Source organism: Podarcis melisellensis, assembly GCF_964234715.1.
Source record: "Podarcis melisellensis genome assembly, chromosome: 12".
Taxonomy (NCBI): Eukaryota; Metazoa; Chordata; class Lepidosauria; order Squamata; family Lacertidae; genus Podarcis; species Podarcis melisellensis.
In genome coordinates, this window is record NC_138544.1 from 27235418 (window position 1) to 27258342 (window position 22925).

Below are 22925 nucleotides of genomic sequence, written 5' to 3' on the forward strand. Positions count from 1 at the left end.
TTCTCCTTTCTTGCCATGAGTTCCATTATGAACTATCCTGTAGTTGTGCCATCTACATCTGGAAATAATCCCCCCAGCCCCTTTACCTCATGTTCAGTGTTCTAGTATCAAGCGGATTTTAAAAGCATTCCTCATTGGCTCATGATCTAGTGCCTAGCATATGAATTATCATCCTCGGCCTGAGCTCCAGAGACAAAACAGCATCTCTTCAGAAGTCTTTTGTCTCGAGCTGCCAGCTCAATCCCTGATACTCATCTTATCCCTTTCCTTTGCTCTGCTCTGGAAAATCCACAGGTGTATCTTGCAGTTATGTAACGTGGGTCCTCGCTTTCTGCGCCTCTCTTGTCAAAGAATGTGCAAGCCAGCAGAAATGTGGAGGGTATCTTCTTTGTGAAAGAATTTGCAGACAGCATTCCTCCTGTTCACAAGAATTTTCAGTTTAAAGATCTTAGAGAATGCAAAAGGGGAAAGGGGGTTGAGGCATCTCAGCACAGAAATAGTCCAGATTCTGATAGCCCATCTGTAAAAACTCCCCCCACTCCAACATGTCAGATGTTGGACTTGAAGAGTTGGCGCAGAAAACAAAAGCTTCATTACCTCCAGATGAAGCAGATGCTGAGTCTTTTCTTAGACGATTACAAGAGTCTTTGGGCTCTGAAGCAATAATACATTAATAGTGGAAGTGAAGCGCTGAGGTGTCGTCATCCGAGCTGCTTTGATAAGGCTTTATAAAACCTCTGAGAAAGGCCCTCATTGTGCTTTCAAGTTTACAAACAAGACTGTTAAAAGGTAGATTGCACAACACAGGAAGGATGACTGTGATCCAGTGACTTTAAGGTTCTGGGAATTGTTCAGTGAATAGTGAAGTGGCTCATTTATATACAAAGCTTCTAAAAGATCATCAGGGACCATAGCTCTCCCTCCCAAACCCCAGTGTGCCTGGAGGACAATGATGCAGCAAAAGGTCATGGTTTAAATGTGTAGCCTTTGCATTTTTTTAAATTTAATATTAAAAGTGTACAGGAGTGAGGGGTCATTTTCATTGGGACCATGATGCATGGGGAGTAGAGAATTATTCCTTCCTTCCTCAGCCATGAAAAATAGAGACTATGTTGGTTCCAAGAGCTTATCCACTGGCAAAGGTTCGATTAGGGATGGGCAAACATGTTCATTTTGGATTATCTTGGTTTTTCATATTTCCAATCTTAATTTCAGTTCTCCACATCAGTTTAGTTTTTTTTATATAAAAAAATGTCCTCATGAAAATTCACCCACATTTTAGTTCAAATTCCTCATAATATTTTCGCACACAAGTCTGCCTAATGTACACATTTTTGCAAAATAATTTCCCCATATATATTGCATAGTCATACATCAATTTCACTAATATCTGCCTTTATAGGCACATTTTACCTTAGTATATGCATTTTTGTGCAAATTACTTGGCTGGAGAAGTACATTGCAAAATTCAAAGAAGTGCGAATTTTGAAGAATGGCTGTGTTTCGGTCCATTTTGGAAAATTCAAATCAGGCAAGTTTGCCTTAGTATAGGAAACAAAACAAATTTCTGCCCTGTTCCTAGGTTGCATTACATCACCAGGGACTATCACTAACCCTCATGTAACATGCCGGGATGATACTGAAACATTGAAATGGCATTGCTTATAAATGCATAGTGGGTGGGTGGGGAAAATTTTCAGTGGGACCACAGTGCATGGGCTGGTTCAACCTCATGAAAAGTAGCATTAGGAAGGGAAAAACCCCTATCCATTTTCTGCCCTCAGAATGGCATCTCTGAATGCATGATACATCAGTCTGCTTGCAACAGGCCACTGTATTAGTTTATTCCATTTATATCCCGCCCTTTCCTCCGAGGATGGTGTACATGGCCCCTCCTCCTCATTTAATTCCCCACAACAACCCTATGAGAAGGTTAGGCTGAGAAGCAGCGAGTTCCATTGCCAAGTGGGGATTTGAACACAGGTCTCCCAGGTCACTCTAACCACCTCACCACACTGGTTCTGCTTCCACACTTAATATGTAAATGAGCGGTTCTCAACCTGTGGGTCCCCAGATATTGTTGGACTACAACTCCCATCATCCCTGAGCTCTGGCCTTGCTAGCTAGGGGTGAAGGGAGTTGTAGTTCAACAACATCTGGGGACCCACAGGTTGAGAAAGGCTGATGTAAATAAATGAACCTTTCATTCAGAGGATGAAATAATGTCAGATTTTATCCCTGCTGCTACAGTGATCTGGGCAAACAAATGGAAGCACCATATATGAATGCCAAGGAGAAGAAAAGTCAAAGATTGGTCACCCCCCCTTCAAAAAAACAAAAACAAAAATCCAGAAGGAGTTATGTTTTCAAAATATAAGGGTTTTTTGTGTGTGGGAAAAAACCCCATCTTCTTTCTCCATGGGAGCAAACTGGTTGCTATGGAGACTGACTGGTGCACAGGCAAAATATAGACAGATAGAATCTCCCCAGAGCAATGACTTGAGCACATGGCATACGTCAACTATTCACACTGAAGAGGGACTAACCATAAATGCCTCCTTTTAGATCATTCTTGTCTCCAAGATATAAAAGAGTATAGTTTATGGACATCTATTATAAGAATAAGGCCTGGTATCTTTTAAGTCCCATTGGTGGCATGCTAAGAACCCAAGTTTTATATTTTTTGCTGATGGCTTTGTCAACATTGGAAGAATAGTTATTTATTATTACACAACAGGTAGTAATCCTTCTGTATTTAACAGGAGTTGATGCAGCAGTGATAACGCAGCAGCGATTCCTTCTCATGATTGGTATGGTGGGAATCCACAGGAATTTTTCCAGGGCAGAAGGGCACTGGGGGGGGGAAAGTAAAATACAGAAAGGGGAGAGCAGGTGAGCCTCTCTCTCTCTCTCTCTCTCACACACACACACACACACGCCTACTCACAAACACTCAGGTTCCACAAATCTTAGAAACTTTCTTAAAAATGAAAGCTGGGAATCTAGGGGTTATGGTTCATTGGGGTGGGCTGTCTCTTTGCTCCCCACCAGGATTTCCAAGGGTGGTGCTTGATCACCTTTTGGTCACAACTATCAAGCCTGTTTGTTTTTAATCCACCATTTGGAAGTGGTAGTTAAAAGGTAGGGATGGGTGAATCTGTCAATTATAGGTTCTCCAAATTTCTATTCCCCCCCCAAACTTAAATTCAGTGTTCCATTTTTTTTTTAATCTTCATGAAAATTCACCAGCATTTTAGGATGAGTTTCTTTTAACGTACACATCTGTATGCAATTTTGCCGTGTATACTCATTTTTGCAGAGCAATTCCCCCAAATATAATGCATTTTGGCACACATTATTACAGTATATACACATTTGTCTACCCATTACTTCCATGGAGAACTGCAGTGTAAAAGTATGAGACTTTCAAAGGATGGCTGTGCTTCTACTGCACATATAGTTTCGGAAAGAGTGAGTTAGGAAGGTTTGCTTTAAAATGTGAACTGAACTGATTTAGTCTTCCATTCCTGTTGAAAGATCCATAAAATCATAAAAATAAAGAGTTTTCTGTAATCCATGGAATGAAGTAATCTTGGGAGAGTTTGTTACTGATTGCTATGACATTCAAAGATGGCCTGAATAATTTACCTCTCTAAAGTCCTTCTTGGGTGATGCATTTTTCTACTGAACTTTTTTCAAGCGGTTCATAAAAACTAGCTTGGCATGTGAATGAGTAAGAATACTGCAGTGATAGTATGAGATGTGAGGACCAGTAAGGAATGGGAAAGCACTGTGAATAGTAAAGATAAATCACATCCTGGACTACTATTCCAGTGATGCCCCTAGAAATATAAAACCACAAAAGGTCTAACCACAATTTAGCATACTTTGAACTTTTCTGACATGAAAAATTACAGCCGGTGATACTGAATCATTTCGAGAAACATTACAGTAATATATTAACATATAAAGGCAGCAGGAGGTGATGTGAAGCCAGTAATTTTCAAAGGTTATATTGATGCCTACTAAAGACTATCAGAATGACTAATGACTGCCATAATAATGGCATCTGATAGTTCTTAAATCGTACCAGTTTGGATGGAGAACCTGTGGCCCTCCAGATTTTGTTGGACTACAAATCCCATCATCTCTGACCATTAGCCACGCTGACTGTGACTGATGGGAGTTTGAGTCCAACAACATCTAGAGGGACACATGTTCTCCATTCCCAGATTAGGGGACAGCTGGCCAAACCATTGAACAAGTGGGATTATTGGGTAAGGTAGCAGTGGGGTCTCTCTAGCCCACAATTTATTGGGCTTGGACAGTATTCTAATTTGATTTGCAGGCATCACTGATCTTCTGAATTTGCAAAGCCCTGGGCCTTCAAGCAGTCACACTGATATTTGGTGCTTGCAAAGCCCAGTTCCTTGGCCTGTGTGGTTTACTTTCAAAATGCATGAGCAGTGAAAAATGTTTCACCTGACATCATGGACCCTTTCACCTGTCAAAATGGTGTACTCGAGTTGGCGGGGACCAGGATCCAGCCTACTGGTCAGATCCAGTTCTCCAGCCCTGGTGTAAGGCACTTATTTGGCAAGACAAATAAGGAGCCAGTGGTGCCAAAATGGTGAGGAGCTCACTTCAAGGCTAGTTCTAGATTTGAGAGGAACCTTGAGTGTCATCTTGTGGCTATTCTTCACATTGGTAGGCCCTGCCAAGCTGACTTTGCCCCAGCTGCAGCGAGACAATTAGCCTATAAGGCATGAAGCCACCATTGCATTTCCCACAGTGTTCTGGAGCAATGCTAACTTGGTGGCATTGCAGGAGGTTAAAATGGTGGCTCCAAGCTAGCTGGCCCAGAGGGCTTAGGGCAACTCCAGATCTGAGGGGGGCAGGTTGTCAGGTATACATTGCTTCTTTTCAGCTAGGCCTTTGGCTGTGATGATGGGAAGTAGAAAGGCTATTGAATCTCAGCCATGGGAAAGAAGGAAGGAGACGGTCTTTGGGGACTGAGAACAGTGGGAACATGATTAGGACAGAGAGCTAATGGGTTGTATCCAATGTTAGTTATACCCATTGAAATTCATGGACACACAGCTAACTTAGGTTCACTCATTTCAATGGGTCTACTGTAAGTAGAACATAGTTGGCTGCAACCCACAGTCCTGTGCAAGGTACTCCGATAAAAGGGTTCTTGTATAGTAATTAAACTCTAAAACGTTTCTAATGAGCCACCAGCATATCTTTTCTAAAGTTGTGGAAGTTATAATAATCAGTGGTGATAATTCATCTGGACAATGTGTCCAATTTTGGGGTACCACATCACAAAAAGCTTCCCCCCTTTTCTTTCTTTCTTTCTTTCTTTCTTTCTTTCTTTCTTTCTTTCTTTCTTTCTTTCTTTCTTTCTTTCTTTCTTCCTCCCTCCCTCCCTCCCTCCCTCCCTCCCTCCCTCCCTCCCTTCTTTTTACAAAGCAGATATTATTTGGAGATGAGAAAGCCATGATAATGTGCTTAGAACAAAAGCCATAGAGAGCTTGGCCTGGATGTGTCCAGTCTGGAGAAAGTAAGATGAAGCACTTACTTACTTATTTTATTTATTTCCAGACTTCAAGCATTTGAAATGCTGACCAGAATTTGTAGCCATGATCCAGAGGTTCTGGGCACTGTGATGTACACAGAGATTGACTGCCCATTCATCTCAATGGAGATAACATCCATCACACACACACACACGCAAGCACACACACACACACACACACACACACACACACACACACACAGAGAGAGAGAAATCCATGTACTCATTTGCTACTTCTGTTGACAGAAAGGTGTGTGCCAAAGTTACTATTCAAAGAAGAACTCACTCAGCTGTAGCAAATGAGTTTAGTTTGTGGTAGCCAAAATTGAGGATGAACATCAGGTTGGATGCAAGTTTGTTAATTGTAATAAAAGCTTGGCAATGGAACAAGTTGTCTAGGGAAGTTGTGGAATTTATACCGCTGCAAATTTAATTAGAGAAAAGAGATTACCTAAGCAGAAGCAAGGATGATTTCAATGTAGAGCTTGCTTCCTCAAGAGAAGTGACCTACATGACCTATGCAATCCTTTCTCATTCTTAATGGCAGAGAATACACCTGCTTTGCCTGTGTGTTGGTAGTGACCCTAGATATGGATCCCTCTTGGCATCAGACACAGCAACCACATTTAGTGGGGATTTCAATGTCTATCTGGATTAGCTGTGTACATTGAACTCCATTTCTAAATCAAGGCATTTGACTTTAATTTGAGGTGGAAAGTAAGGGAAATGGAGATCAAAGATGCCTTCAAAGCTTGAACAACTGGGCAGTCCTCATCTGGACCTCATCAAAAAATGCCTATTCTAGTTTCTAAACACATCAAGAAATGTACATCAAAAAAGTACACATAAACTATCTGTGCAACACCTATATTGTCCATTTATGGCTTCTTTCAGATATCGGCATTTCATCACAATAAATTAGCTGGCTGCTTTATATGTATATAAATAGACGTAGCCCTAGAAATGAAGAGAATCTTGTTACATTTTAAAGCCTCCTGAATTAGTTTTATTGTTCAGGGGTTTATTATTTGAGTTAGGGAATATGGAAACTAATTATATCTGTTATTAAGTGGGTATCTTTTGCATTCTTTTTTTTAAAAGAAAGAGATAAATTTTAAGATGTCAGAAATAATTTTTCAAGTGAAGAATGCATAGTTGTTTTTTGGGAATCAGCAACTCATTATTTGCTATTTCACACTTCTGCCATTGTCCTTAACTATTATATCTGTCTATCTATCTACCTATCTATCATCTATCTATCTACTATCTATCTACACACACACATACACACACACAAATCCACGTGACGGGGTGAGCTCCCATTGCTCTGTCCCAGCTCCTGCCAACCTAGCAGTTTGAAAGCAAGCCAGTGCAAGTAGATAAATAGGTACCGCTGCAGCGGGAAGGTAAATGGTGTTCCTTTGCGCTCTGGTTTCCATCATGCTGTTCCGTTGCGCCAGAAGCGGTTCAGTCATGATGCCCACATGACCTGGAAAACTGTCTGTGGACAAACGCCAGCTCCCTCGGCCTGAAAGAGATGAGCACTGCAACCCCATAATCGCCTTTGACTGGGCTTAACTGTTCGGGGGTCCTTTACCTTTTACACACACACACACACACACACACAGAGAGAGAGAGAGAGAGAGAGAGAGAGAGAGAGAGAGAGAGAGAGAGAGAGATTAGGAGGAAGTGCTGGTTTGAGAATATGGTTGTAAACATGTCAACATAAGAAAACCCACTGGCTCATATCAAATGCCTATCAAGTCTGGCATCCCATTGCACAAAGTGACCAATGAGATGTCTTTGGAAGCCCAGAAGGAGAACCTGAGGGAAATTGGCTCTCCCTCTTGTGTTACCCAGCAATTGGCATTCAAATGTGTATTTGGGACACTGTGTGTATAACTTGAGCAAATCATTCGCAATGATCCTGAGCATGAATTCTACATCATCTTCAGCCCTGAGGATAAGATCTTCCATCTATTAATTTTGATGTGATTTTACTTCTTTACTAGTCAGCTTGAAATATAACTGGGGAATATGTCTGTGCTTGTTAACCTGCCAAATGGAAAGGATGACGTATGGTTTTATCATCAGCTTGTAAAAACAACAAAAGCTCACTTTTCAGTCAATTTTAGATGGCGATAAAGAGTTCTCAGGGTGCTCTACGTTTTGCACGTGGAAATTCCCTTCACAAAGTTGTAAGCCAACGACTAAAAATTAAGGTCAAGTATGGGTTCAGCACTTTTGTTTCTAAGCGCAGTCAGGCAGCGCTTCAAAACAAAAATGCTGAACCCAGACTTTTCCATTCTAGATTTCATGTTCTGCACTCAGTAAACCCAGTGGTTCCAGAAATAGAGCCTTGTGGATACGCAGCAGCTCTTGACAGTACTATATAATTGCACCATATCTGAGTTTTTTAAAATATATATATATAGCATAGAGCAATGGTTCAAAAAAAAAGAAAAAAGAACTGTGAAACTATTCCCTGATTCAAATGTCACTTCAGCCATGATCTGACTAGAAGTCCTTAGGAAATCACAAACTTTGAGGCTGAACTCCCATCTATAAAATGGGGATACTCATGCTGGTCTGCCTTAATCAGTGCTTTTCTTCTGAGGGGACGCAGGGATACGCATACCCCTAAACATTTTGTGAATCGAAGTTTGGCCTCATTTCAATATGAGTAGGAAAATGAGAGTACCCACTAAACATTTTTTTAAAAGAAAAAAAGCACTGGCCTTAATAATATATACAGTGGTACCTTGGGTTACAGATGCTTCAGGTTACAGACGCTTCAGGTTAAAGACTCCGCTAACCCAGAAATAGTACCTCGGGTTAAGAACTTTGCTTCAGGATGAGAACAGAAATCGTGCTCCGGCGGCACGGCGGCAGCAGGAGGCCCCATTAGCTAAAGTGGTGCTTCAGGTTAAGAACAGTTTCAGGTTAAGAACGGACCTCCAGAATGAATTAAGTTCTTAACCCGAGGTACCACTGTATATTACTGTTAATTAAATTAATTGCAGAATTGTTGAAAGGATCACTGCAGGGAATGGGAATTTATGACCCTCTACATGTTGTTGGATTCCAGCTATCATAACCCTCAACCAGCATGGTTAATGGCCAAAGATTATGGGAGTTGTAGTGCAAGAAAATCTACATAGCCGCAGGCTCCCCATCCCTGGATTACTGAGGCGATGCACTGTTTCGAGCATTTCATAACAAGTGCTGATCAGTGTTTAGGGACCATGGGCATGACACCCTCAACAAACTGACTCCATGGACCAGAGCACGCCAGGCACTTCTGTCTTCCACTGCCTCCCGCAGTTTGGTCAAACTCATGCTGGTAGCTTCGAGAACACTGTCCAACCATCTCGTCCTCTGTCGTCCCTTTCTCCTTGTGCCCTCCATCTTTCCCAACATCAGGATCTTTTCCAGGGAGTCGTCTCTTCTCATGAGGTGGCCAAAGTATTGGAGCCTCAGCTTCAGGATCTGTCCTTCCAGTGAGCACTCAGGGTTGATTTCCTTCAGAATGGATAGGTTTGATCTTCTTGCAGTCTATGGGACTCTCAAGAGTTTCCTCCAGCACCATAATTCTAAAACATCAATTCTTCGGTGATCAGCCTTCCCTACTACTGGGAAAACCATACCTTTAACAATATGGACCTTTGTCGGCAAGGCGATGTCTCTGCTTTTTAAGATGCTGTCTAGGTTTGTCATTGCTTTTCTCCCAAGAAGCAGGCGTCTTTTATCTGCAGTGATCATGGAACCCAAGAAAGTAAAATTTCTCACTGCCTCCATTTCCCCTTCTAATTTCCAGGAGGTGATGGGACCAGTGGCCATGATCTTAGTTTTTTTGATGTTGAGCTTCAGACCATATTTTGCGCTCTCCTCTTTCACCTTCATTAAAAGGTTCTTTAAATCCTCCTCACTTTCTGCCATCAAGGTTGTGACATCTACATATCTGAGGTTGTTGATATTTCTTCTGGCAATCTTAATTCTGGTTTGGGATTCATCCAGTCCAGCCATTCACATGATGAATTCTGCATATAAGTTAAATAGGCAGGGAGACAATATACAGCCTTGTCGTACTCTTTTCCCAATTTTGAACCAATCAGTTGTTCCATATCCAGTTGTTCCATATACATGTCTACTCAGAAGTAAATTCTGCTGATTTCAATGAGGATTACTCCCAGGTAAGTCATTACTGTATTGAAACCGCAGTTTGCCAGCAACAGAGAAGCCATTTCATTTTGTGTGTGTTTATCTGTGTGGTGGGATTTAGGGCAGTAAGAGAGATCAAGAACATCATACTGCTCCAAGATTGTGAAAACCACAAAACATGGACTGATAATGTGTGAGGAAAAATGAACCATGCAAGAATATAAAAAGCAAAGTGTTCCAAGAGAATCTGGTTGTAGAAACGCAGTGACAGAGGAGATCAGGTGACTCAAGCGTTCCTAAACTGCCTTCCTAAATCAAGCATTTTAATATTCCCAGTGGCACCCACAAATTGAAAAATCAGCTTCAGTCTCTCTGCTGTACTTTGAAAAGGATTAGCCCAGGTTGATCCCTAACTATACTATACGACAACCCATTCCACATGTGAAGAATGCATTTATTATGACTGTGATGATAGATCCAACCTCAATGGTATTCGTAGTCAGCAGTCCCCAAAGGACCATTGCCTTAATGTTTGGACCCAGATTGTCTTCTGAAGTTACTCCTTGCATTAACCATGCCAGAATTTGTGTGTGTGTGTGTGTGTGCATTCCACAAAGCTAGGTACTGATTTCCCTCTAAATTGCAGCTTTGACCATCTGTTAAACATCTATCATAAGGCCCGTGCAACTGAGGCAAATGAAGCAGGTGTATTGCTCAAGGTACAAATAATTCTGGCACAATTATGTTCCAGGGAGAGTTGAAGCTGAACAGTTGCAGGCTCCCTTGGTACAATGTAAATCACCTTCCATGCATCTAATGAAGGATGTGTGTGTGTGTGTGTGTGTGTGTGTGTGTGTGTGTGTGTGCTGGAAAGTTGGGAAGAGCAGACTTTCCCTGGATTTTGGCAGGCTAGTCCTGCGAAAGTTCTGACATATCTAACTAGCAGTACCTATGCGGAGCAACTCTTCTTGGCTTCTGTCAGAGCAAAGACTGTCAATGTGGTTACTGGATCCCACCATCCAGTATTAAATGTGAGTGGAGGGAAGTTCTGTACTGCCATGTTCTGCCCAAAGAGAAGCCCCTGGAAGTCTGAACCAGTAAGTCAATGCCATCTTTCGTCTCTCTGTGTTTTGACTAACATCCTTTCCCCTGTTGATACTGTTAAATGGTCACCCTATCTTTATCTACAGGCACTGTCCCCAGGCTGTCAGCATTTTGCAGGACAGATTCAACCACATTACAAAACTTGAGGTTTGCACGTAAAAAGTGGATTAAAGGGCTCTGTCATGTCGTGCAACTGTTGTGCACACCCACAATCTCCGACCAGGGATCCCTGCACTTACCGTATTTTTTGCTCCATAAGACTCACTTTTTCCCTCCTAAAAAGTAAGGGGAAATGTGTGCGCGTCTTATGGAGCGAATGCAGGCTGCGCAGCTATCCCAGAAGCCAGAACATCAAGAGGGATTGCTGCTTTCACTGCGCAGCGATCCCTCTTGCTGTTCTGGCTTCTGAGATTCAGAATATTTTTTTTCTTGTTTTCCTCCTACAAAAACTAGGTGCGTCTTGTGGTCTGGTGCGTCTTATAGAGCGAAAAATATGGTACCTAGGGTTCACTTTCCGTGGATTTGGTGGACCCAGCCTCCCAGGTTCTGCTCCTGCCATATTTTTGACCTCACCACCCCCAGAACACTAAGGACAGATTGGCATCATCAAGGGAGCTTTCTGTCTCTGAACTGCAAACAGCTTTCCAGAAAAGGATCCCATTCAGAAATCTTTTAGGAGGCACAGTGGGGCCAATGTTCTTTCTTTCTTTCTTTCTTTTTTACTTTCTCACAACAAAACACATGAATTTTGTATGGGGGAGGGAACTAGTGTAACACAAGCATTTTAGTAACATAATCTCTCTCTTTTTTGGAACTGTGACTATTTTTTTTTAATTTTGCTTTATTGAATGGCTGATTTATTTCATTTCAAACATCCAACAATTATATTTTCAGTCAGACCCTGAAGGATCTTAAGTAATGCTAGCAAGCCTGGTGTAAAAATGGATTTCTACTCAGTGACGTCACAGTTCCATTTAGCCTCTAGGATTTCTGTCAAAACAAATACATCTTCCTCTCCCATACTTCTCTCCCCCCCACCCTCTGCAGGGTTTACACTTCCTTCTTCGACAATCATTTTTTAAAATGCCAGTGATAATTTTTCTCTGTCTGGTATTAAATTCCCTGAAACGATTCCCTAAAACTATTCATGCCTTTTACAGAAAATGCAGTGGATCCAATTGGTTATTTCTCAACCTTTGTTTTGAAGATGTGATGAATGTCACCAAAAAATAAACACGTGCAGAGCAACTAGTTTTAATTCACGGAGAAAATTTTAAGAGGTGCCTTCTCTCTTAGCAACATTTCCAAAGTCAAAAGCGTTCAGCGGATCTGGACCTGAGCTTCTTGACTGAGGCTAGGGCTAAGCAGCTTAAAATGCAGATATCAATTCTTCCTGCTGAATTCCAGTTTCATTTGCATGTTGCTATACACACCAGTGGGGATGCATGTGATGTGGATTAGCTGTTTGGTTTCCCCGCACCTGCAACTGTCCCCTCCAACTCCTCTTCACGAAGCTACCACCTGCACATGTGCAACAGCTACCTCAAATGTACACACCTCAGCTGAACTATGATGTTGAATGTGGCTTATGTTTTCCAATCAGATGGAAGCTGGTTTGAGGGGAAAAGATCAAACAGTAGCATTTCTCAAGAAACTACAGCATGGGTAGGCAAACTAAGGCCTGGGGGCCGGATCCAGCCCAATCACCTTCTAAATCCGGCCCACAGACGGTCGGGGAATTAGTGTGTTTTTACATGAGTAGAATGTGTCCTTTTATTTAAAATGCATCTCTGGGTTATTTGTGGGGCCTGCCTGGTGTTTTTACATGAGTAGAATGTGTGCTTTTACAGTGGTACATTGGGTTACAGACACTTCAGGTTACAGACGCCGCTAACCCAGATATAGTACCTCAGGTTAAGAACTTTGCTTCAGGATGAGAACAGAAATCGTGTAGCAGTGGTGCAGTGGCAGCAAGAGGTCCCATTAGCTAAAGTGGTGCTTCAGGTTAAAAACAGTTTCAGGTTAAGAACGGACCTCTGGAATGAATAAAGTTCTTAAACTGAGGTACCACTGTATTTAAAATGCATCTCTGGGTTATTTGTGGGGCAGAGGAATTTGTTCATTCCCCCCCCCAAACAAAAATAGTCCGGTCTGAGGGACAGTGGACCGGCCCCCTGCTGAAAAAGTTTGCTGACTCCTGAACTACAGGATAGATACGGATTGTGGTCAGTACACTGGAGTCAGAGTACATGGTGATATGTACAGAGTCAGAGCCTTGGTGGGAGGAGTGTGGGGAGGGGAGTGAGAATCTCTCTCCATAGTTAATAAGACCCTGTTTCACACAGATAAAGCAATTATTTTGTAACAGTTTTGAATATGCACTCTGGGCTTGTTGCCAGCCCACTGCCTAATATAAATCAGTGCTGCTCCACTAACTTCATGACCTACATACAGATGTGCAGCTACTTCAGTTCTTGAATCACATCATCTTAATATCAAGCAGCTCTGTTCATTTAGTTTAGCTTTTAAAAAAGGTGTGTCAAGTTAGGGAACTACAGAGAGGTTGGCAATGAGGGTACAACAAGTGGGACCTCCAACAAAATGTTGCAGTATATCTTCACCTCCTAACAGGTGCACTGCTCTTCAGGATATCAGACATATAGCCATGGCTTTCTCCTTGATATGATAGTATAGTATAAGCTGTCAGAAGCTCAATCATTCACATTTAGGATCAATAGTGGTGTATTATTTAGAACAATTGAGGCTTTTGAGATTTTATGGCTAAGGTATGAATCCCCAGTAAGTGCTCTCTCTATCTCTTTCTCTTTCAATACTTCAAGATTTTTTTAGTTTGCCGTAGTTAGGTAAAAAGTGTCTATGATAACTTGATTTTGGGATATGCGTTTTAAAGAATTTTTGGACTTCTTTATGTTAACCCTTTACAGTACGTTCCAATTTCCTTTTTGTAAGTTGTATTTTTAAGAGCCACTATTAATGTTGTCTGTTGTTTAGAACTCCTGAAGATGGGCCTTTTTTATTTGGAAATGTGTTGAGCTACAATGAAGAGTTCTGCATTACTGGAGCCTGTTCTCCTTTGTTCATTTGTTCCCCTTTTCCCCTGTGCAGAGAAGTTGAAGCAGGACAGTTCACCCCACATCTCACAGGTTTTCTGATCCAGTGGATAAGCAACACCCCACTCTCCCAATGACCACCGACCATATTCAGGGGCACTTTCAGACCATCACTATTTTCAGGTGGGATTCAATGACACATTGGCAAATTGATGTCATGTGCCGAAAGCCAATTTGGGGCTCTTGCACAATGGGCCTGCTTCCTCCAAAGACGTGACTTTTTGTGAGTGACGAGAAGATGCTGTGGAAAGTGTGGGATGCTGCTTGCTTTGATGTTACACCGTCTATCTCCCTCCCCCAACAAACCAGAGTGGATGCTTATTAAACGGCAACGTTGTCCAATCTCCCTGCAAAGAAATTGGCATGGATGCTCAATAAACAGATAATCGGGAAGCACCCTCCATCTTAAATGGACTGCTTGAGGAGCTTATCTCCTTTGTTTTTAGTCCCCCCCCTTGGTACTTCTGCAAACTGCAGAGCTCCCCGAGGATGCTGAGACTTCCGTTTCTCCATGGCCTCGTTTTGTTTCTGGTCTTGTTGGCATGGGTGCTCTGAGTTTGCATACTCAAATATACATGTCTGTGGCATAGTTAGGCTATTAATAGACAACTGTTTCACATATATAATACGATAGCTGCTTTCAAAGAATGTAGATCAGATACTTTAAACTTTGCACACTGGACTAATTCTGGTGTCACTTCACTTTGATTAGATTCCAAATGCACAATGGAGTACTATATAAAGAATCATTTTACATGACAGCCTTGTAAGCTTAAATTCTTTTCACTGTCACTCACAGGAGCCTTTGCAAGAGAATCATGTTACATTACAAAGTCACCGCTCCTTATTTAATAGGGAAGAAAGGCTGCCAATCCACACTTTTCGAAGTACATCACATTGAAATCAGTAAGAATTACCCCAACTAAATGGCTCTTAAGATCAGCTTCTCAGGCTGTTCACTCTGCATCCAGTCCACTTCCACCACTGGATTGGAACACACGTTAGTCACGATCCATATCTAACAGGGATCTATCATGCCGTTTCTTAGGAAATGCTGCGTTTTGATGAGCTCACCTCAAAACCATCCTCAACCTGAATGGGGAAAAAGAACTTTAAAATGGCAATGTGTACACAGTCAGACATAAATGATTGTCAAAGAAGAGCTTCCTCACTACAACAGCTCCAACTTGTGGACTTGCATTGAAACTACAGAATTTATTAGGTCTGACCAAGTTAGCACTTATGGATACCATTTAGTGCATAAGACGAGAGTGGCTGGATCGGAACAAACAGCTATCTAGTTCAGCATCCTTTTGCACACAGTGGCCAGCCAATAGGAAAGCCACAAGAAGCACATGAGCCCCAAAGCACTCTCCTACTGCTGTTCCCCAGGGACTGCTATTCAGAGGCATGGAGCCTTTGAACCTGAAGAGTGTATACAAACCGAACATTTAAAAACAGCACAAAACGCTTTCGTGCAATACAAATCAGTGCAAAAATTCAACTACCACCACCTGAACACATAAACCCAAGTAGCATAAAATCAACAACAACAACAATGCGAAGGGGAAAGAAATTGGTTCAAGAATTTAAGAAGCACCCAAGCTGTATTACTGAGGAGCTGGGATAGCTCAGTCAGTACAGCATGAGACTCTTAATCTCCAGGTCGTGGGTTTGAGCCCCACATTGGGCAAAATATTCCAGCATTGTAGGGGGTTGGACTAGATGCCCCTGTGGTCCTTTCCAACTCTGCAATTCTATATACCTGCTGCAAATTAAAGGTTAACAGTTTGGGGAGAATAAAAAAAGTCTTCCGTTTGTGCCTAAAGTTCCATAATGTAGGCACCAGGTGATCTTCTCCAGGGAGAATCTTCTGTACATAGCCATAGAAGAACCCAAACTGGTTGCTGAATGCCAACATATTAATTTTGACCTAAAGAAAAAAGTGCTTTTTATTTTTAATTATCTTATGGGTTAATCTCCCTAAGATGGTGGTTTAGGAGGCAATAAATAAATAAATGACGGTGATGACAATATTAATATTAAATATGAGGGAAGGTAGTCCTTTGGGTATCCTGCCAACCTAGCAGTTCGAAAGCATGTCAAAGTGCAAGTAGATAAATACAGTAGGTACCACTCTGGTGGGAAGGTAAACAGCGTTTCCGTGTGCTGCTCTGGTTCACCAGAAGCGGCTTAGTCAGGCTGGCCACATGACCCAGAAGCTGTATGCCGGCTCCCTCGGCCAGTAAAGCGAGATGAGCGCTGCAACCCCAGAGTCGGTCACGACTGGACCTAATGGTCAGGGGTCCCTTTACCTAGTCCTTTGGGTAACTCAGCCCCAAGCCAATTAAGCCCTTAAGAGTTAATAACAGCACTATGTAGTTGGTCTGCATAGTAATCAAAGTGACTGTGGATCCATATAACTTGCCAGGTTCAGTCCCTGGCACTTTCAAAGTTCTTCAGTGGCAAGGCTGGGAAAGAGCTCTGCTTGTTTCCTCAATTAGTTGCTGCCAGTCAGGGCCAGACTGATAGCACAACTCAGCATTTGGCAGCGTTATATGTTCAGATATGTACCCTGTATCGCTGGTGTGCATCTCACGTGCTGGGCAAACCCCTGCTATGTTTTGTTTGCAGTTCAGGCCTCACCTTGTTAGTCAAGGTGACTGCTCCTTTCTAATTATTAAGTCCTAACCACAAGCTGTGCAATAACAGTGACACAGTAGCCAAAACTCGTCTGATTGTCCAACCAATGAAACTGTGGGATGATTCTTGCCACGTGAATCAGAAGGCAGCTTGTTTTCCTTTCTCTGTATGGCACGTGGGTTCCTCTGTCCACAGAAACTCTGATTAAAAGGTCCCCTCAAGACTGTCACTGTTTTGCAGGAGGGATTCAGCTGCACACCAGGAAATTCAGATGTGTACAATTAAAGAGCTCTTGTGCAACAAAACCCACTTGAAGGGAAAAAAATAAGGGAAAAAAAGTAATTTGTACGGTAAAGAAAGTGACTGGAAAATGCACTAGAAAGGGCAGGATAACAACCGATTGATGGGAAGTTGCATAACGTCTGTTTAGTTCATTTATATACCACTTCATATTTCAGCAGAAATCTCTAAGTGGTTTACATATCCTAACAAAGAAGAGGAGGAGGAGGAGGAGGAGGAGGAGGAGGAGAAGAAGAAGAAGAAGAAGAAGAATACAAATTCCACAAATTCTGCACAATGATGTCAGCCTGAATTCTCAAAAACACACAGCTTCCCTAAAACCTCCACACAAACAAATCATAATTATTGCTAAACAAACAGTGCCTCTGTGCATATAACCTCTGTGCAAGCTTTTTGCAAACAAATCAGGATGAGCACTCAATAAACTGGTTGTCTGGAGGCAAAATTACTTCATAGTAACACCACTACATCAAACATTCAAAGCAGCTAATAATGGACTCATCTAAATGTGAATGCCTCACGCTTAGGGACAAGGCTTTTGGTCATTGTGGAAACATCTCATCAACTAGAATTTTTAAAAAAAGGTGATTTGGAAAACCATTTCCCAACATTTTGTATGTACAATAGCTCTCCTTTCAGAAATATCAGAGGCCTGAAATTATTGAAATGTGCACCCTAATATAAGCTTCCATTATTGAAAAGCCTTAGCACAATGAATCAATGCCAGGGGTTAATTAAAAGGTAATACAATAAGTTGGTTCATATACAGCACCTGGAGCTGCCAGTAGTCAGCTTGGCACTTTAGGAAAAACCATTTTAGCTGTCATCTCTTTAAACTGCCAGCACATTTATGAGCAGCATTTGGAAAGCTGGTCCTTGCTGCATCATGTCTAAGGTAAAATAGTCACTGTCAGTTTATTTAAATGCCACATTTTCCACAAGCACACCTGTGCTCATTTAAAAAAACCCAAAAAACAGTTTAAGCACAGTAGTACATGACAATCCATAATAAAAGGTACAGATAACACAGGGCAGGAATTCTAACTTCAGAAGGCATGGGGCATCCAGCACATTTTGCAGTGACAATAAAGGGCACTTCCGGACACCCTTTATATTGAGCATTCATCCTGGTTTGATTGCAGGGAGATTAGAGGATGTTGCCATCCATTCCGATTTATTTATGGGGAGGTTAAATAGATGACATTGTGTGAAAGCAGCTGATATCCCACACTTTCCAATGCATTTGTCTGTCACTTTTAAAATTTGATCTTTTGGGGAAGTGCTACAGTTTGATCAACGAAGTGCTACAATTCCAAGAGAGTCCCTGTGTCAAATTGTGGCTGATCGCCTGATGATTTAGTACAGTATTAAGCACACAGGCCAAGAGCTAACGCAAACTGAGGTCTTCTGAGGGCTGCTATTCATTATATATACATTGATTAAAATAAAGGGGTGCGGGTGGGGAATTGAAGGTAAGAGTTCTATACATTTGTTTTCTGTTAACTAAATACAATTGAACTATCAAATGACAAGACCCCAAGATAGAAACAACTGGGTAGGCTGAAGTCCACTCCTGGACTCTAGAGAGAACCAGGTAGGGACAGCTCCAGAAAAACTAGTTACGTTATTATGGGTCCAAGGATTCCATAGAATCATAGAATTTTAGAGTTGGAAGGGATCCTAAGGGTCATCTAGTCCAACTCCTTGCAATGAAGGAATCTCAACCACAGCATCCATGACAGATGGCCACCCAACCTCTGCTTAAAAACCTCCAAGTAAGGAGAGTCTACCACCTCTTGTGGGAGTCTGTTCCACTGCCATAAAGCTCTTACTGTTATAAAGTGCTTCCTGATGTTTAGTCAGAATCTCCTTTCTTGTAACTTGAATTCATTGGTTTGGATCCTAGACTGTGGAGCAGGAGAAACAAGCTCCATGTGACAGCCCTTCAGGTATTTGAAGATGGCTATCATATCTCCTCTCAGTTTCTGTTTTACCAGGCCAAACATGCCCAGCTCCTTATAAAGCTCATAAAGCTTGGTTTCCAGACCCTTGATCAACTTGGTCACTCTGCACATGTCCATAACCTTCTTAAACTATGGTGCCGAGAACTGGACCCAGTACTCCAGGTGTGGTCTGACCAAGGCAGAATGGAGCGGGACTATTACAGTGGTATCCTGGTTTAAGAACAGCTTAGTTTATGAACAACTTGGATTAAGAACACTGCAAACCCGGAGGTAGGTGTTTTGGTTTGTGAACTTTGCCTTGGAAGCAGAACATGTTTCGCTTCCTGTTGAGTGTGTTCCATTTGTAAATTGAGTCCCCCGCTGCTATGGGAAAGCACACCTTGGTTTAAGAACACTTTGGTTTAAGGACAGACTTCTGGAACGGATTAAGTTTATAAACCAAGGTACCACTGTACTTCCCTTGATCAGAACACTATATTTCTGCTGATGCAGCCTATTAAAAACATTAATATATAGCAGCTGGGGAAGTGAATGGGATAGCAGGATTTTTTTTGGGGGGGGGCATCTACTACACAGAATAAACTTTGCCACTAGGGCAGAAGTCAAGTAATCACAGAAGGCACAGTGCAAATAAAAACAAAGGTCTAAAATCAGGATAGGCTACTTCAATCAAGATTAGGATTTTTATCTACTTTTGAGAACCCAGCCAGGATAAAAACTGAATGGGAGACACATAGCACTCACACCTTAATGAAAAGTGCATTGTGCGGGTAGCATACCTGCCATTTTGGATGCCACACTCTCATGCTGCACTCTTGCCCAGGAAAAAGGCCCTTTTCGGAGCGACAGCAAGGCGTGAGTCACGTGAATTACCCAGGAGCAGGCCTCAGAAGAGACCTGCCCCAGTTTTTGGTCTCCAAAAGCTGGGATAGTATGGAGTAGTGCAAAGTTGTGGCTAAGGGGGTCAGACTAGGACCTGGGAGTTCAGAGTTCAAATCCCCAACTCAGCCATACTGTGTGACCTTGGGCTGGTCACAGACTTTCAGCCTGAAGCTATCTCACAGGGTTATTGTGCGGATAAAATAGGTGGAAAAGCATGAGCACTATGTTGAGCACCTTGGGGGAAAAGAGGGATATAAATATTAGAATGAATGAATGAAATAATGATTGGTTGGTTGATTGATTGACCGATTGATTTATTTTGCAGCCACCAGCACCAGTCATGTCTCCAACCTTTCCTGCACCACCTCTTAAGACGTCACCTGTTCCTTTGTTTTCCTTTAGTGGCATTTCCCTATTTCTTCTATACCCAACAACTAAAACATTCGTGCCACCCCAGCTTATCTGCCTGGCGACAGCTCAGAGTTTCTCCTATCCATAATCCGGTCTTTCAGGTTTCGAGGCTATTTTTAAAGCTCTCACAGCTTTGAAATCTAAAAAGCAAAGAATTCGCCCCAGCATTCCTCAGCTCTGTTATTTCCTCTCTACTCTTTAATTCCCATTCGGCCACAGCAGGGCCAAGCCGAGCAAACTCCGAAGAAAACAAAATCCACAGCCCGACTGCACGCCCCTTCTTTCTTACTCTCTCTCCCGCCCTCAGGTGAAACTTCAGTGGCCGGACCAGCTTTCCCAGTTTCAGGTGGAGGCGCAGGTGAGTCGAATGGACTTATGGGTAATGTAGTTCATTTTTTCTTTCAGTAGGAGTTACGAGGCGGCATCGGAACTCAGAGTCCCAGAAAGCCTTGCGGCCTCCAACCCACAAACAGAAGGTGTGTCTTCTAATTAGAATTCCTAACCTGTTCACTTTTTCTTTTTTTTTTAAATTTCAAGCCAGCATGGGATCCCCAAGAGCGCTTTAGAACACGCTTGTCTCCAAAGCAATGCCCTTAGGATAAGCAGCTGCTGCGGATTTGAAGGGAGAAAGGACCAAAGGTACGTGGGTTTTGTTTCACCTTAAAGTTTCAAAGTTCAGGTGAGGGGGAGATGGGCGGAATGGGGTTGGGGAGACAACATGGATATGGACAAATTTGCATGCGGAGTGGATCCGCTTCCTGATCGCGCTTTGCTACCATCTCTTTTATTTTCTTTTGCAAATCAGCAGCCTCAGCATCCGAGTCGCATTTCACCTTAAACTAAGAAGGAGCTTTCGCTGCCATCGCGCCCCTAAGTTTGGGACAAGTTTATCCTGCTGTTTCCATGTAGAAAGCACCTGTGGGCATTGGAGCCGACTCCTAGGTGCCGAGGTCCCTTCGTCCCACCCACTCATAAAATATACGAGGGGACCGCTCTACCCAAAGCTGATGGGCACTGCCATTCAAATAGTGTGCATGCACTACATCATGTGATCGATTACCCAATGCTGTGATCGATCATGTGATCAATAATGCGGGGTGGGGAATACCCCAATATTTTATTCAAGTTGGCTCTCCTGGCTGTGGGCATCACTCCCCATTTTATAAAACCATTACTGATGTTTGTATCAATAGGAGAACTAATTTTAAAACCCAGAGCAATTTACAAGGTTTCATACACTCCCAGGGCACTTTTGCTTTTTAGTTCATTAGCTTCTCAGCTTGAATCTTTTCTCCTTACAGTGCTCTTGGCCCATGTAAACTGTAGAGCCATTTCAAAGATGAAGTAGTCCCTGCTGGCTTCCAGCCTAAGACATTGGGTGATAACCTACGATTGTGGTTAAGAGCCCCCTGGCATGTTAAACATCGATTCTGTGGAAGGGTTAGCTTAAAAGCTGATCGAAACAATGCCCCGATAACTCCTTTTATGAGGAGTCAACACTACTCAGTCCTGGGTAAAATGACAGTTCTGAGGTCTGCTATTCTTTGCCTCACATCACAAAAGGAAACATTCAATTATACATCTTATTCCTAATCCTAGCCATATCTTTTACAGGATGTGACTCAATCCAAATGGCATGGTAGTGCATTATATATGGCCTATTATAGCATAAAGAACAGAAAGTGTGTGTTGCATTCTTTGCTAAAAGGTTTTACTGATGTAATGTAAGACTTTTGACTAATGAGAGAATTTGAACTGGTTGATTGATGGGCCAGAATCTGAAGTATGAGAATACGTTAGGTTGTTGCAGTTGTACTTTTTGGCTCAAAGCTTTAAAATGATGAATCACTAGAAACTGGAGATACAATTAAAGGTAAAGGTACCCCTGCCCATACGGGCCAGTCTTCACAGACTATAGGGTTGTGCGCTCATCTCACTCTAGAGGCCGGGAGCCAGCGCTGTCCGCAGACACTTCCGGGTCACGTGGCCAGCGTGACGAAGCTGCTCCGGCGAACCGGCACCAGAGCAGCACATGGAATGCCATTTACCTTCCCGCTAGAAAGCAGTACCTATTTATCTACTTGCACTTAATTGTGCTTTCGAACTGCTAGGTGGGCAGGAGCTGGGACCGAACGACGGGAGCTCACCCCGCCACGGGGATTCGAACCGCCGACCATGCGATCGGCAAGTCCTAGGCGCTGAGGTTTTACCCACAGCGCCACCCGCGTCCCCAATTATTTACATCCAATTCAATGTGAGTTGAGTTCCATTTGGGGGATGGTTCTATTTTTTTTTTTTGAACCAATGTTTGTGTCCTGTGAAAAACCACATTTATGTGTTGGGAAACCTATGAGAGCAGTGTGGGGTATAGAAGGATGCCACTGGAGGAGGTAGCAGAAACTGAGAGCTTCCCCTTGGTGATGGCCATAGATCAATGATAGACTATCTGCTTTGCATGCAGAGCATTCATGGCATCTGGTAGGGCTGGGAACGTCCCTTGTTTAAAACCCCGGAGAGCTGCTGCCAGCTAGTATAGTCTGAGCTAGATGAACCAGTTGGCATAAGGCAGCCTCTTCCGTTTCCTGCCCAAGCTGAAGTGCCTTCCACTTGTGATTGGGCCACTTTGGAACCAACCCACTGGAATATAATGGAATTCAACATTGCTTATGCTGTTTTACTGTTCACTCTGTCAGGGGTGGAGGGCAGTACATTCAGAGAATTCTGGGCTGGCTCAGTCCTGCAAACTGC

The 22925-nt window shown here is 42.6% G+C and overlaps 1 protein-coding gene and 1 long non-coding RNA gene across 2 annotated transcripts in view; both read left to right on the forward strand.

The window, feature by feature from the left end:
- The window catches only part of LOC309353850, a 166163-nt gene that overhangs the window by 65149 nt on the left and 78089 nt on the right, over positions 1–22925 (forward strand). The gene's annotated exons all lie outside the window — the stretch shown is intronic.
- The window catches only part of MACC1 (MET transcriptional regulator MACC1), a 28554-nt gene continuing 26298 nt past the window's right edge, over positions 20670–22925 (forward strand). Inside the window, exon 1 of the mRNA XM_081883199.1 lies at positions 20670–20816. The gene's annotated coding sequence lies outside the window, so the exon portion shown is untranslated. The remainder of the gene's footprint in view (positions 20817–22925) is intronic.